Raw genomic sequence first — 15702 nt, 5'->3', positions numbered from 1 at the left:
TGAAACTTAAGTGCATATTACTAAGTGAAAGAAGCCAATCTGAAAAGGCTATATACTGCACTATTCCAACTATGTGACATTCTGGAAAAGGCAAACTATGGAGAAATTAAGAAGATCAGTGACTGCCAGGGGTTGGGGCGGAGAGGGATGAATAGGAGGAGCACAGATGATTTTTAGGGCAGTGAAAATATTCTATGTGATACAATAATAATGGATACATGTTGTTATACATTTGTCCAAACCCATTGAATGTACAACATAAAGAGTAAACCATAATGTAAGCTATGGGGTTTGGGTGATTATTATGTGTCAGTGTAGGGTTTTCAATTGTAACAAATGTACGACTTTGGTGGGGGATATTGATAATGCATGTGTGGAGGCAGGGGGTATATGGGAAATCTCTGTATATTCCCCTCAATTTTGATGTAAACCTAAAACTCTTCTAAACAATAAAGTCATAATAATTAAAAGGTTTAGAAAACGGGTGTAAAGAGTCCCAGAGTGACGTAAGTCACAATTCAAAACAATGAGTAACTGTCATGGATGGTTATGCACAAAATTACAAAGTACTAAATTGTACAAAGGAATAGGGAGAAATGAACAAAAGCACAACTGTGATGACGGAGCCTAATGAATGCACATTTCTCAGTCCTTGAGCCACCAAGCAAACCAAAGAGGTGTTCAGTCTGAACTTTGAAATCCACACCAAATGCCTTGACCTCTGCAGGGGAACGCATTCTCTTCTCATTGAACACAAATTTGGCCATCAAAATGTCAGTAGATTTTAAAAAGTAGATATACTACAAGTTACATTCTTTGACCACTTAAAAAATAGTATCAGATAGCAATAGAAAAATGCCCTCTGTACCTAACCATTTAGAATTTATAACAATGATACTTGTCTTCAGAAACAAAGCAAAACAAAACCCTTGGGCTGAAGATAAAATCAAAACTGCAATTACAAAATATCTTCCTTTTAGTCCTGCACTGAGAAAAAAAATTCATATTGTTTACCTTTTAAGAATCAGGAAAACAAAAAGGAAAATAAGCTAACTAAGGATTCAACTCAAAAAGTTGATTAAAAAGCAACAAATTAAACCCAAGCAAAATAGAAAATAACATTAACAATAATAAAAGCTGAAATTTGATGAATTAGCAACCAGAAAAACAATTGACTAAGAGCTAGATTAAAATATAGTAAAATAGCTAAAATTCTAGCAAGCCTAAATAAGAAAAAAAAAAAAAATTAAAGCACAATATTAACGAGGAGAAAGGAAAAGAATCTCAAACACAGAGACTTGAAAGACTTAGGAGAGACTACTGTGTAAAATTCTGATATTAAAAACTAGATGACAACATGGATAAAATTGATAATTTTACAGGGAAATATTGGATTGGCCAAAAAGTTCTTTCAGGTTTTTTTGTAACATCTTACTGATGAAAGAAAACCCCAAATGAACTTTTTGGCCAACCCAATATGAAGATTGACCTTGATAAAAAAGAGAAGCTAAATAGGCAAGTAATTGTGGTATAAATTTAAAACTTTGGTAAAGAAACACCTCAAATAGTTGTAAGCCCAGACACTCCCCTTTCTTTTCAACTTTCAAGGAACATCATGAAATAAAGAGTATTCTTGTTAACACAGGCAAAATATACATGTTAAAAACAATAGCTGACATTGCGCTTAATGGCAAAACAATCAAAACATTTACAACAAAATGAGTAACAAGGCAAGGGTGTCTTCTATCACTACTATTACTTAACATTTAAAAAAAATTAAAATGCTTCTCCTGAATTTTCTCAGTAAAATAGGTAGAGAAGTATTCTTCCTTAACACGATTAACAAATGTCTATCTCAAATGACAGCTAGCACCAGGTGAGATACTAAAAAAGCTCTTTAAAATCAGTAACGTGATAAGTATGTGCTCAATTGTTGCTGTTATTTAGTATAATTATGAAATTGTTAGGCAGTATAATTAGATAGGAAAATGACATGAGATAAAAGTCGAAAAGGAAAAGGTGTATACGTCACTATTTGCAGATGATATGTTTATATTCTTGAAAAACCGAAGAGAATTAACTCAAAAACTATGAGCATCAAGCACCTGATTAAGAAATATTTGTTGAGTACACACCTTATGGCTGGCACTAAAATTACAGTGAGGCTCAGGAGAGAGTCCCTGCCTTCATGGAGCATATATTTCAGCTGGGGAGATGGACAATAGCATATAAAACCCAACCAGTGCATAATGGAATGTCAGGTATTGACAGAGACCACAAAGAAAACCAGGGAAAGAACGTGAAAGATGGAGATGCTGACATTAGGTAAGGAGGGCAGGGAAGGCTGCTCCGCTAAATTACTTTTACCATTAAAACAATGCCAGTTAAGACTCTGATATAATTCCTTCCTTCCCCATCTCTCCCCTCCTTACTTCCTTTTTGAAATTGACAAATTAATTTAAAGTTTAGTTGGAAAAATAAAAGTGGAAGGATAAAACCAAAACTTTGAATAAAGACAAATGGGGGTCAATGGGGAGGGAAGTAAATGTATTATATTGACATATCTTTTATATTATTAAGCAACAGATATCAAAATGGTGTGGTACTATTTCCATAAATACAAAGTGAGACCAATGAAATTGAATATGAGGTCCAAGTTTATAAATGAGCTGAGTATATAAAAATCTTTGTGCATTAGCTGTAGCTCATGTAACATTCTGCGTCATTCAGCAGACCTAAAAATGTTAACATATATTAACACATTTTATTTATCCATATATTTCATTTTAAGTACAATTGGCAGTTTCATATTTCTCAGGTACTGCACTTAATGACTAATAAATGCTTTTATTTTTGCTTTTATTTCCAGATTCAAAAAAATATTGCTATGATTTATGTTAAAGAGTGTTCTGCCTGTGTTTTCCTCTAGGATTTCTATGGTTTTCAGTCCTACATTTAGGTCTTTAATCCATTTTGAGTTTATTTTTGTGTATGGTGTTAGAGAATGTTCCAATTTCATTCTTTTACATTTAGCTGTCCAGTTTTCCCAGCACCACTTGCTGAAGAGACTGTCTTTTCTCCATTGTATATTCTTGCCTCCTTTGTCATAGGTTAATTGACCATAAGTAGGTGGGTTAATTTCTGGGTTCTCTATTCTGTTCCATTGATCTATATGTCTGTTTCTGTACATGCATCATACTGTTTTGATTACTGCAGCTTTGTAGTATAGTCTGAAGTTGGGGGTGTGATTCCTCCAGCTCTGTTCTTTCTCCAGATTATTTTAGCTGTTTGGGGTCTTTTGTATTTCCATACAAATTTTTAAATTATTTGTTTTAGTTCTGTGAAAAATGCCATTGGTATTTTGATAGGGATTGCATTGAATCTGTAGTTCGCCTTCAGTAGTATGTTCATTATATTTGAAAAGATACAATCATCCCAATGTTCATAGCAGCATTATTTACAATTCCCAAGATAAGGAAGCAAACTAAGTGTCCATCAAGAGATGAATGGATAAAGAAGATGTGATATATATATATCACAACATATGGTTATATATATATACCATAACATCTTATGGAAAGACCCAAATGAACTTTTTGGCCAACCTTATACACACACACACACACACACACACATATATACATGGAATATATGGAATACTACTCAGCCATAAAAAAGAATGAAATTTTACCCTTTGCAACAACATGGATGGACTTGGAGGGCATTATACTAAGTGAAATAAGTCAGACAGAGAAAGACAAATACTGCAATGATATCGTTTACATGTGAAATCTAAAAAAAATACAACAAAGTACTGAATATAACAAAAAAGAAATAGACTCACAGATATAGAGAACAAACTAGTGGTTACCAGTGGGGAGAGGGAAAGGGAGGAGGGGCAATATAGGGGTAGGGGATTAAGAGGTACTCTTATGTATAAAATAAGCTATAAGGGTATATTGTACAGCACAGAGAATATAGAGAATATAAGATGAGAGTAATCAAATCTTTTACAAATATGATTTTTATAATAAATAAATTAGCAAATGTATATATTAATTGATTGTTTTTTAAGAAAAAAGCTTTATTACAAAAAAAATCCAAGACGATAGGACTCTTGCACAAATGAATAAAATAGAAATGTTTAAAAATTATCAAAACTTTACTTCCAACAAAGAGCAAACACAAGATGCTTTTATCAGAAGTGTATTTTTTACATAAACAGTTTTAGAGCATAGAAACCCCTAAAAACACTACCCAGTTTATTTTAAGAAGCTATGATAACTCTAATACCATATCTGGGCAAAGACAGTTCAGAAAAGGGTAACTCACTTTTGAGTATAATATGAAAATATTAAATAAAATATGATGAAAAAATTTGTCAGGAGAGTAAATTAATAGTATTGTCTGATTAAATAAGTTTTTTTTTCCATTAAGAGATTCAAGGCTAATTAAGTATTTAAATATATTAATATAGCAAAAGAGAAAATTTACATACATCTCCTATTGAAATAATTTATAATAAAATTCGACACCCATTCCCAAGAAACGAAATCCAAAACTAATATCTATGAGTATAATAGAAATTAAAACTTCTTTATCAAGAAAGATGCTTTCACTTCCAAAACAACAGCTGGATCACATTTTAGAATGAAAAACTAGAGGCATTTCTATTTAAATAAGAATTCTCACAATCCCTGCCATATTTAACACAGTTCTTTAAATTATGGCCAATGGAATAATACAAGAATAAAAAATAAGAGGGATGACTGTTTGAAAGTAGATGACACAGTTATTGTCATTTATGTGTGATAGAATTATGTAGCTGGAGAAGCCAAGGGAATACACTGAAAAATTACTACACTGTTTAGTGAATCCAGAATAAAGTTTGGTCAAAGTAAACACATAAATAAAAGTTATAGTTTTTCTACATACCAGTGATATAATGATATTAAAAAATACCATTCACAATAGCAACCCAAACATAAATGTCTAAGATAAAGTTCACAAGAAATGTGTAGGAATGTGATGAAAAAAGAATAAGGGCTGAAAATGGAAAATTGTGTCATGCTATTGAATTAAGATTAAAAAGAAATATAAAGTTATCAATTATCTCTATAGTACCTAGAAGTTTAATGGAATCCAAATCAAAATACCTGTGGAACTTTGGAGGGGGTAGTGCTTTATAAAATTATTATGAAATTCATCTGGAACTTCAGAATGCCAAGAACATTTTGAAAAATATAGAAAGATGAAGAGGGACTTGAAAGACTTGAGTAAGCAACATGCAATGATGTACTTGTAACTTTGTATACGGTGGCCCCCACTTACCCGTGAGAATATGTCCCAAGACTCCCAGCGCGTGCCTGAAATCACTGATAGTACCAAATCGTAAATATACTATGTTTTTTCCTATACCTACATACCTATGATAAAGTTTAAGTTATAAATTAGGCACAGTAAGAGGTTCTTAACAATAACAAATAAAATAGAACAGTTATAACAATATACTGTAATGAGTTGTGTGAATGTGGTCTCTTTCTCTCTCAAAATATCTTGTACCAATTTAAATGCCTTGGGTTTCCCTGGTGGTGCAGTGGTTAAGAATCCATCTGCCAATGCAGGGGACACGGTTTCGATCCCTGGTCAGGGAAGATCCCACATGCCGCAGAGCAACTAAGCCCGTGTGCCACAACTACTGAGCCTGCACCCTAGAGCCCGTTAGCCAAACTACTGAGCCTGTGTGCCACAACTACTGAAGCCCACGTGCCTAGAGCCCGTGCTCTGCAACAAGAGAAGCCACGACAATGAGAAGCCCGCACACGGCAACGAAGAGTAGCCCCCACTCTCTGCGACTAGAGAAAGCCCGCACACAGCAACAAAGACCCAACACAGACAAAAATAAATAGATAGATAAATAAATAAATAAGTAAATTTATTCAAAAAAATTAAATGCCTTTTCCATCTTAACTAAGCACTTATCATGCACTGTGGCCATAACTTTTGCAGTTTGAGATGTGACAGCAAAACTAGCATGAATTCCTTTTTCCTCCTTCACAATTTCATGATAGATTTGTTCTCACCTTAGATCTTATGAACCTCAGCAAACTTTTTTTTCTTTCCTTATTAAGTTGAGAACGTCCACCTTTTCACTTAAGGGAAACACTTTATGGCTTCTCTCTGGAGTACCTGAATTGCCAGCACCACCACTCTTGCGCCATTAATAAGTAAAATATAAGTAAAATTATTAAGTAAAATTAATAAAAAATAATAAAATAAGGGTTACTTGAACACAAACACTGCGATACCAACATGGTTGACCTGATAATGGAGCTGGCTACTAAGTGACCGTTGGGTGGGAGAGATATACCGGACAAAGGGATGATTCACTTCTTGGGCAGGATGGAGAAAGACAGATTTCATCATGCTACTTGGAACAACATGCAATTTAAAACTTAACGAATTATTCATTTTTGGAATTTTTTTATTTAATATTTTCAGACCACAGTTGACTGCAGGTAACTGAAACCGCGGAAAACAAAACTGTGGATAAGGGGGCGCTACTGTATATTCAAAAGTCTGGTTTAATTGTAGGGATAGACAGATAAATCAATGAAACAGTACAAAAAACAGAAGCAGGCCCATGTAAATATGAATTTCATATAAGATAAATGTGACATTTCAAATCACTGGGGAAAAGATGAAGAATTCAGTAAGTCAAATTGGGTCAATTTGCTGACCATGTGAAAAAATAAAAGATCTTTGCCACACAACAGGAACTAAAAAAATTTCAGATTGATAAAATATTTAAATATGAAATCTGAAACCATAGAAAGATTTTAAGAAAATACATGAATATTTATTTGATGTCAATGGTGTGCAAGTACTTTCTAAGAGTATATATAAAGGCATAGTCCATAAAATAAAAGACTGATGGATTTGACCACTACAAAGTGACAAAATTCTTTATGTCAAAATGATCATAAACAAAACTAAATATTAGACCACAATCTGGGGGAATATTTTTTGCAACAAAAGCATTTAGTATCATTATTATATGAGTACTTACAAATCAATAATTAAATGACAAACATATAAGAGAAAATGTGTAAAGAAAATTAGCAGGAAATTTTAAAATGAAAGATCACAGTGGCCAATGAATGTAAGTTCAACCTCACTAGATTAAGGAGTTACCATTAAAAGAAATGATATATGCAGTGCATTTAGCTCAGTGCCAGGAACATCGAAAGTTCTAGATAAGTATTAATTCGTTGCAACATGATGATGGTGATGATGGTGATATTAATGATGATGGTAGTGGAGATGATTATGATGGAGATGATGATGTTTCTTTCTTTCTTTCTTTCTTTTTTAACATCTTTATTGGAGTATAATTGCTTTACAATGGTGTGTTAGTTTCTGCTGTATAACAAAGTGAATCATCTATACATATACATATATCCCCTCTCCTCCCTCTTGCGTCTCCCTCCCACCCTCCCTATCCCAACCATCTAGGTGGTCACAAAGCAGCGAGCTGATCTCCCTGTGCTATGCGGCTGCTTCCCACTTGCTATCTATTTTACATTTGGTAGTGTATATATGTCCATGCCACTCTCTCACTTTGTCCCAGCTTACCCTTCCCCCTCCCTGTATCCTCAAGTCCATTCTCTAGTAGGTCTGTGTCTTTATTCCCATCTTGCCCCTAGGTTCTTCATGACCATTTTTTTGATTCCATATATATGTGTTAGCATATGGTATTTATTTTTCTCTTTCTGACTTACCTCACTCTGTATGACAGTCTCTAAGTCCATCCACCTCACTACAAATAACTCAATTTCGTTTCTTTTTATGGCTGAGTAATATTCCATTGTATATATGTGCCACATCTTCTTTATCCATTCATCTGTTGATGGACACTTAGGTTGCTTCCATGTCCTGGCTATTAAAAATAGAGCTTCAATGAACATTTTGGTACATGACTATTTTTGAATTACATTTTTCTCAGGGTATATGCCCAGTACTGGGATTGCTGGATCATATGGTAGTTCTATTTTTAGTTTTTTAAGGAACCTCCATACTGTTCTCCATAGTGGCTGTATCAATTTACATTCCCACCAACGGAGCAAGAGGGTTCCCTTTTCTCCACACCCTCTCCAGCATTTATTGTTTGTGGATTTTTTGATGATGGCCATTCTGACTGGTGTGAGATGATATCTCATTGTAGTTTTGACTTGCATTTCTCTAATGATTAATGATGTTGAGCATTCTCTCATGTGTTTGTTGGCAATCTGTATATCTTCCTTGGAGAAATGTCTATTTAGGTCTTCTGCCCATTTTTGGATTGGGTTGTTTGTTTTTTTGATATTGAGCTGCATGAGCTGCTTGTAAATTTTGGAGATTAATCCTTTGTCAGTTGCTTCATTTGAAAATATTTTCTCCCATTCTGAGAGTTGTCTTTTCATCTTGTTTATGGTTTCCTTTGCTGTGCAAAAGCTTTGAAGTTTCATTAGGTCCCATTTGTTTATTTTTGTTTTTATTTCCATTTCTCTAGGAGGTGGGTCAAAAAGGATCTTGCTGTGATGTATGTCATAGAGTGTTCTGCCTATGTTTTCCTCTAAGAGTTTGATAGTGTCTGGCCTTACATTTAGGTCTTTAATCCATTCTGAGTTTATTTTTGTGTATGGTGTAGGGAGTGTTCTAATTTCATTCTTTTACATGTAGCTGTCCAGTTTTCCCAGCACCACTTATTGAAGAGGCTGTCTTTTCTCCACTGTATATTCTTGCCTCCTTTATCAAAGATAAGGTGACCATATGTGCCTGGGTTTATCTCTGGGCTTTCTATCCTGTTCCATTGATCTATATTTCTGTTTTTGTGCCAGTACCATACTGTCTTGATTACTGTTGCTTTGTAGTATAGTCTGAAGTCAGGGAGCTGATTCCTCCCACTCCGTTTTTCTTTCTCAAGATGGCTTTGGCTATTCGGGGTCTTTTGTGTTTCCATACAAATTGTGAAATTTTTTGTTCTAGTTCTGTGAAAAATACCAGTGATAGTTTGATAGGGATTGCATTGAATCTGTAGATTGCTTTGGGTAGTATAGTCATTTTCACAATGTTGATTCTTCCAATCCAAGAACATGTTATATCTCTCCATCTATTTGTAGATGATGTTTCTTTCAAATGATAGTACTGACAATTGGCATATCAAATAGTGGTATAGGGATTATTCTGTTGGTGAAATAATAAAATAAGGCATTTCTAAAGTGTGATTTCACAATATATAACCAAAGTGTTGAAAAGAAAATTTCTTTTGACAAGTTATTCTCATCCATATGTTTATTCTAATGAAATCTAATGAAACTCATTTCAAGGACTTATTTCCAGGATGTCCATTACAGTATTGATTATAACAGTTATCATAAAATTGGGTACAATAGATGATTGGTTAAAGTACCGGACATCTACACAGTAGAAAATTATGTGGTAGTTAACAGTCACATTGTAGGAAATAATTTACTAGCGTGAACATAGTCCCATTATGTTAGGTGAAATGGATATTGCAGTTAAAGCATATATATACATACTCAGAAGAAACCTGCATATGCATTTAGAAGTTATCAGTGTTTATGTCTGAATGGAGGGGTCATGGGTGATTTTTATTTTCTTGTGTGTGTGTGTTTCAACATTTTGTATAATGAGCAGGTAGTAATTTTTTAAGCAGAAAGATAGGAACCCCGCTGGTAAACAATTATCTTTCAATTTTCAGAAGAAGACTCTTGGGAATTTGGGAGCTGAGATTTGGGGCAAATATTTAGGATTTGCTATGTAATCTCCCCACTATGGTAGTTCTTAATTAACAGAGGTGAGGCTCACTGGGCGGAATGGCTGGAGCCATGCAGCTGCCAGGGGCTAAAGATGGTCAGGAAGCTTCATCAGTCTGGGATACGTGAGGTGCTTCAAGGTGGAGAAGCCCAGTGCATTCCTCCTTATTGGCATTGTGTCAATAGGAAGAGAGGTATTTAGCCGTGTAAACACAGGGCTTGAGTGATCAATATATCAGGAATTAAATATAGACCCATAGACTAGAGTTAGAAAACTCTCTGGGGAGAATCTGGTCCAGCTCCCCAAATCTGCAGGAGTCCTCACAGTGTTTGTGCTACCCTCCATGGCTGGCAGACCTACCATCCCTGCCATCCCAGTGATCTGCTCCTGGACGGGAAGCATGGAGCCTGACAAATCCCTCTCTGCAAGGAGTGTTGCTACTGCAGAGGGCAAGGAAGGTACAAGGAGATGTTTGTAGGAAATGGATTCTCTTTGAAAGCTGTCCAGAGAGTTGATGCCCAAGATAGTTGCCTGTGGGACTGAACATGTGCGTCTCAGGTAACACGGTAAGGAAAACCCTGGAAGGTGCCACCAGCACAACTGCCTATTTGCTTCTACCTACCTTAGTTTAGGTCAACAAACAGAGCAGCCACTGTGCTTCAGGCCTTGTTCTGAGCCTGGGCACACCCAGCCCCTGCTTCCCGACTCCAGTTCTGCTGGGCTTCATTCTCTGGCCTAAGGTCTTCAAGTGACTTCCCTTTGCCTCTATGATAAAAGTCCTACAAAGCCCCTCATTATTCTTTCAGGCTCTCTGATTCTTCCTCTACCATCTCCTTCTCCCCACAGACAATTAATTTTTAACTTCTTTAACACCTGCTCACACTTCCTTCAGGAAGCCTTCCGTGTTTTCTTAAGACTTGATGGTCTCCCTACCACATGTCATAGCACTTTACCCATGATCTAAACCCAAGGTTTTGCTTATTATTTCTCTAGTTGTGTCTTTGTCTTAGGCCACTCAGTCCCGGGATGGTGTGTCTATGTTGGCTGGTACCTAGTATGGTCCACAGCCTATTGTAGGTACTCAGTTTATTGAACAAACAATTGCATAAATGATTGAACTTAAAATGAGGAAGATTCAGCCCCTCTTTGCAAGAAGCTTAGACGGGAGACAGACTTGTGAAAGTGCGTGCTAGGGATGGCCTGAAATAGATGTGCATTCAAGGGATGGTCGTCGGAGAGGAGAGATGATTGATTAATTCGGTACGAGAGCAGATGATTCTGGGTCATTTCTCAGACAGGAGGGGCCTAGTGATCAGCTCCCTGGAGGGATGACTAGAGCATGTTCTGGTAACATGGCCCAGTGTGGAGGGCCCGGGAGTCAGAACACACTTGGCAGGAGTGAGTTCTGGAACATGTCACTGCCATTTCAGACTGAGCTGGCAATTGTGTGTCTGGCCCCGGGCACCGTGAAGCCATGGTGGGTCCAACCCCTCCAGCCCCACCTCGTGCCTGCACCCTCGGTGCCCTGGTGGTCTCTTTCAAGGCCTCTTGACAGTCAGGCCTGAGGATGCGGGCTGAACTTGGGCAGCCGGGGAGGGAGGCGGGAGCTGGCCTTGCCCACCAGCAGCACCATATGCCCATGCTTTGGCCTATTCTAGTCATGTCCCTGGGCTGCCCAGCTGTCACTGTCATAATTACTGCAGCCACGGCTGGGGGAAGTGTGTGGTTGTGGGCACCCTTTGGTCTCCTTAGAACTTTACTACTGTTGTTATAGCTCAGGACAAGGCCTGCCTTCTGTTAGTCTCTTGAAAATGGCTGTAATTCCCATCCATCACGGGGGTAAGCCAGCTGCTGCAGGGGCAGCTGTCAGGGAGAGGGCTCTGCATGCTCCTGACATGCTGGCCCTGACCTTGGGGAGATGGCAGTTCCAAGCCAAGTGCCTTTCTTGGGACAGCATTTGGGCTATCTCTTTTTTCTTAACCTGGGGGGTGATCTCTTTGTACTTTATGCTGTGCCCCTGACCTGCTTGTGCATTGCCTTACGTCTGCCCTGGACCATGAACTTCCCAAGTGAAGGGATACTATATAGGTCACAGGCAATCTTCTGCTATGAAAAGCTTTATCTTAGATTTTAAAATATCTTTCCTTCCAACATTATAAAAGGAATATCCAATGATAATTTCAATAAAAATAGATAATATTTATTGGCTGTTTATTATGTTCCAGGCATTATACTTATAACTTTAAAGGATCTTTTAATTTCTTACTTTGAACAGCACCATGAGATAAGCATATGTTTCCATTTTTCATGTAAGGAACCCTGCCCAGAGAGGTTACATAACTAGTCCAGTGTCACACAGCTAATGAGTTGGGGGCTGGGATTCAAGACTAGAGAAGTCTGCTTTTTGGGTCCAAGCATGTGCCTTACAAAAAAGGGGAAAAAACCCACCAATTTCACTTCCCAAATACACTCATTATGATCTTGATATATTTCCTTTCATGATTTTTTTCTGTTCGTTATTTATACATAATTGTGATTATATTTGTGTAATCAATTCTTTTAGAATTAATGTTATCACATAAACATTTTCTCATGATTGTATCATATCCATTTTGTGGGCTTACTATCTTTCATTGTTCCTTTTTTGTTGCTCATTTGGTTGTATCCAATTTTTCCCTAGTGTAATGAACCAAGTAACATTTGTGTGTGTGTGTTTGTGTGGTTCTGCAGATGTGTGTTACTTACTGTATACTTGGTTTCTTCTTAAAGTTCTTACATACAGTATATAATTTATTCTTGGGTAGCCCTGTGAGGTGAGGAAATATTAACTCCCCCATCATACAGATCAAGAAACAAAGGTTTAGACAGTTAAATAAATCACCCAAGGTTACACAGCTGGCAAGGGGTAATGCCAGAACTGAAATGGATGTCAGTGTGACAAAAGCAATGCTTTTGGCCATTAGTCTGTACTTTGACTATAAAGCTTTTCCCCATATTATGTTTTTCCTTTTATTCTTGGATATACTCCCATAAGTGGAATGATTAAGTCAAAGGGGGTAACTATTTTTTAAATGAGTTTAGAGGAATTTACATTCTGTTTCTGTTGTATCTCTCCCTTGCCAGCACTGAGTATGATCATTGAATCTGTTGGTAGGCTTATCAACAACCCCAGTCCTTAATGATTTGTGACACCCAAGTTTACTTCTTGTTCGTGCTCAAGTCCACCCTGTGTCAGCTGGGCTGTGCTCCAGGTGTCCTCACTCTGGGATGACTGAGCAGTCACCGTCTGGGATGTGGCTTGGTCACTGATACAGATGGAGAGAGAGCTCTGGGCATCTCCCACTCAGTGAGCTGGCTCACAAGCAACCAATGTCTCCTCTGCTTATAGCTTATTGGCCCAAACCAGTTACACGGCCCCACCCACATGGAGCCAAGAAATGCAGATCTTCATGTGTCCTAGAGGGAGAGAGGGCTGGGAATATCTGATGAAGGCCCTAATGATGAAATAAATAAATGATTAAATAAAACTTTCTCATTTGGTAGTTGACAATGAGACAGGCTGGGACCTGGGACCTGGGACCCTTTGCTGCAGTGCTTGCACCTGGACAAACGTCTCCCTGAGCAACAAAATACAAAGAAACTATAAGGAACTGAAAATAACTGCGTGCACGGTGCAGTTGGGGCAAATTATGGACAACAAGATACAAAAAGACCAATAAAACCCAACTGCCATTTCTGAAGAGACGGGAGCAAAAGCAGGGTACTGTGTATGCCCTCACCGCCACCAAAAGGTGGGGGGGCAAACCACCTAAGCCTCCCCTCTGGCCTGACCACTGGATACACCCCTACCCTCACCCCAGATAAGGAACCAGCTCACCGCCCTCAAGGGGTGAGTGAGCAAGGGAAACTGTTACTTGTTTTCACTCCCCCCTGCTGCAGCAGGGGCCCTGATAAAGCCCTGCCTGAATTTCTTGTCTGGCCTCTTATCAATTTCTATTGGTTGGGGAAGGCAAAGAACCCTAGTCAGTATCAACAACAGTAACAAGTTGTTTTGTCTGCCATTATTTTTCTTGCTAAGTCTTAGTATTTACTAATATATTCTTGGCTGGTTGGACTTCCTTTTTTGTCGCTTGTTTGTCCCGTTCAAAGACCATTTATCTGCGATATCTGAATGCATTTCACAAATGGTTTCCTGATGGGGCAATGTCCTCAAATGAGTGAGTGAAAACACATGGTGTCTCAAAAGCCAATTTCCCTCAGATATTTTTGAACCTTTATATGTAAATTACCCTATTCATTAATTCCTGTTTCCCCAAAGAAGTGGCCCAGAATTTATATTAATTTCAAGTTGAGTTAATTTATGTTAAATTCAGCTTTTCAGTTAATCCATGAAAATGGAGGGAGTTTTCTGAGTTTCTAGGGTTTTCAGCATCTGGGTTTTAACACTCTGGTCTACTCTTGGGCTCCTTCTCCTCCCTGGTCACACATAGTCTACAGGGCACCTGACTCTGGTATCCATCCTCCAACCATATTGATCCTTGAGTCCACCTTCTCCCTGCCATTCCCACTCCTCTGTCCCCTGGTTAGGGGGACATCTAAACAATTGAAATAGCTTCCTAGCTGTATTGTAGAGGCCATTCTAACTATACCATCCTTCTCCACAAAACCCTTCACAACGAGTCCCCTTTCCCAGTGGGCCCATTTACCATGGTCATACACAGCAGATTTTTAGGTGGGACACAAATGAACAGTTTTATAGTCATAAATAAATCTTCACATGTATTAGAAACATAATTACCTAACAGAGTCAACTTGTGCATTGGCACACATTATTGCTTATGATAAGGCTATGAGTTAGTCAAAACATTCTCTGACGTAAATCATACCAGTGTTTTCTTAGGTCAGTCTCCCAAGGCAATAGAAATAAAAGCAAAAATAAACAAATGGGACCTAATCAAACTTAGAAGCTTTTGCACAGTAAAGGAAACCATAAACAAAAAGAAAAGCCAACCTACCGACTGGGAGAAAATATTTGCAAATGATGCGACTGACAAGGGCTTAATTTCCAAAATATATAAACAGTTCATACAACTCAATAACAAAAAACCAGACAACCCAATTGAAAAATGGGGAGAAGACCTAAATAGATATTTCTTCAAAGAAGACATATGGACGGCCAACAGGCACATGAAAAGCTGCTCAACATCACTAATTATTAGAGAAATTCAAATCAAAACTACAATGAGGTACCACCTCACACCAGTCAGAATGGCCATCATTAAAAAGTCAACAAATAACAAATGCTGGAGAGGATGTGGAGAAAAGGGAGCCCTCCTACACTGTTGGTAGGAATGTAAATTGGTGTGGCCACTGTGGAAAACAGTATGGAGGTTCCTCAAAAAACTAAGAATAGAGCTGACATATAATCCTGCAATCCCACTCCTGGGCATATATCTGGAGAAAACTATAATTCGAAAAGATAAGGTTATAAGTAAAAGTGAGTAAGATGTAAAAATTTGAAGGAAACTGTTGAGTTGGTAATATTATAGGGAGTACATGGATTTGTCAAAGATAATGTGAGGGCATATAAATGACAGAAGTTTGGGAAAGACTGTTCTACAATCTAACATCAAAACTTTATGGTGTCCATGAACCAGCCCCAACTTAGCCCCTGCCCCTCCCCCCCATATCCTATTCCTAGAATATAGAAATACTGATCATCCCTCATGGCTCCTTGGCCATAAAGCCTTCCCCCTTTGTTCCTGGCAAAGGTAGAATTCTATTTGTCCTTTTTTTGGTCCTCGCTCAGTTTTTTTACCTGCATTTTCCTTAAATATTCAATGTCTTACTTTCCCCTCTAGATATTTATTTGGAACCACAGCC

The sequence above is a fragment of the Balaenoptera borealis genome, assembly GCF_965194805.1.
Source record: "Balaenoptera borealis genome assembly, chromosome: 19".
Classification (NCBI taxonomy): Eukaryota; Metazoa; Chordata; class Mammalia; order Artiodactyla; family Balaenopteridae; genus Balaenoptera; species Balaenoptera borealis.
Note: the sequence above shows the minus strand (reverse complement) of the source record.